The sequence below is a fragment of the Hevea brasiliensis genome, chromosome 11 (assembly GCF_030052815.1).
Source record: "Hevea brasiliensis isolate MT/VB/25A 57/8 chromosome 11, ASM3005281v1, whole genome shotgun sequence".
NCBI lineage: Eukaryota > Viridiplantae > Streptophyta > Magnoliopsida > Malpighiales > Euphorbiaceae > Hevea > Hevea brasiliensis.
The window spans coordinates 21,599,654-21,601,584 of record NC_079503.1 but is presented as its reverse complement, the minus strand read 5'-3'; the positions used below and the strand labels follow the sequence as shown (position 1 = coordinate 21,601,584).

Sequence of the window (1,931 nt, the reverse complement as noted above, 5' to 3'; positions counted from 1 at the left end):
CGAGTTTTATCATTTTCTTGATTTTTCATTTTTTTTTGTACTAATTAATTAATTTTTCTTTGATATTTATAATGATATTTATACTTCAATAGGTCTTTAATTATGTCTTAAAAATATTTTCTAGGGTTTCCCGTGGTCCAGGGCTAGTCAACAGTCCACGCCGCAACTTCCCGGTGCGGTCACCCATCGCTAGGGTTCTCGGCTCGTTTAACTTGGTTACATTTCATTACTATTATTTTCCTTTGTTTTTTTTGTATTTTCTTTTCTTGTATTTCATTATTTTATGTCTCCTCATCAACATCTAAGTGTAGTTCTAGGCATCCTAGCTGTCTAGACAACACTGGTCACCGAAACAGTAGAACGCACTACCGAACATAGGGGTGTTACAGTAGAGGAGGTTGATATGGCTCTGGTAACTTCTTTTTCTTCTTTGTTTCCTCTTCCTATTCCTTTTTAGCTTATTCCTCCTTATCCTCTGTTTGGTTGCTAGATTCATCAGAGGTTTTCGCAGTTGATTTTTCCTCTGATTGTTGTTTCTCTAATGTTATACCGCTCCTCAAGGTAACTGCCTTATAGTGCTCTTTGGGATTCATCTCTGGTTGACTTGGCAGTTTACCGGTAGCCATGCTTGAAGAACTTGTCTATTGAGCAATTTGGTTTTCAACCATCTTATTGTGGGTGGCTAGTTGGTCCATTCTGGAAGCCAACTGCTTCATCATTTCATTCTACTATTGTTGGGCTGCTAAGAAGCCTTCCATCATGGATTCCATAGTCAACTTTGGTTCAGGCTGTTGAGATTGAGTAGGTGGTGGTGGTTGTGCTAGGTTTTGTCCTCTCTTCTGAAAACCTGGGGGTGCTGGTGGTCTGTACCCTTACTGCTTATTCATGGGTTGATTCTGTGAGTTGGATCATGAGAAGTTAGGGTGGTTTCTCCATCCAAGGTTGTAAGTGTTTGAATATGGATTATTGAGATGCCTCTGGTTGAAGTTTCCTCTATTATTCACGTAGTTTAGCTATTCTATAGATGGTTCATTGAAGTTGTTGCATTCTGAAGTCATACACCTTCCTCCACGGCCATCGCAGTGTTAGTTGCTCATCCCTATAGCATTGGTTTGATTCTGTCAAGCCTTTTGGTGAGCTGGTCAAACTGAGCATTTATCATGCTTAGGGCATCCAATTCCAAGATCCCTACTATTCTTCTTGTATCTCCCCTTTCATTCGACTACTCATGGTTGTGATAAGCGACCCTCTCCAAAAGTTCAAGGGCTTTTCCTATTGTTTTCTCTATCAAGTCTCCTTCCGCAGCTAAATCTACTGTGCTCCTTATCGAGGGCAATAACCCATTATAGGAATTCTGAACTAGGAGCCAATCTTTTATGCCATGGTGTGGACATTCCCTCTCTAAGTCCTTATATCTTTCACATGCATCATAGAGTGATTCACCTTCCTTTTGCCTAAAGGTGTTGAGTTTAACTCTCTATTTTGTAGTCTTCGCAGGTGGGAAATACCTTGTTAGAAAAACTTGTGAGAGGTCTTTCCAAGTGGTGAATGTTCCAGCTGGTTGAGAGAGTAACCACTTCCTTGCTTTATCTCGAAGGGAGAATGGGAATGCTTTGAGTCTTATAGCTTGATCAGAGACTCCATTCATCTTGAATGTGTCACATAGGGCAAGAAAGCGCTAGAGGTGGTAGTGTGGATCTTCTATAGGTGAACCTCCAAATTGAGTCTGTTGAATCATCTGGAGCCATGCCGATTTGTGTTCAAAATTATTGGCCTCCACTGTGGGTCTTGTAACACTGGGCTAGAATCCTTAGATAGATGGAGCTCTGTAATTTCTCAAGGGTCTTGGCCTGTTGTTGTTGTTGGCCATGACTAGAGTTTCTAAAATTCCTTGATCTTGTTCTTGGCATCTCCTTTCTCTCCTGATGGTT

The 1,931-nt window shown here is 40.9% G+C and overlaps 1 pseudogene; it reads left to right on the top strand.

The window, feature by feature from the left end:
- The first annotated feature begins 1,376 nt into the window (after window positions 1-1,376).
- Window positions 1,377-1,471, top strand: LOC131170898 (small nucleolar RNA R71; annotated as a pseudogene).
- Window positions 1,472-1,931: the final 460 nt, after the last annotated feature.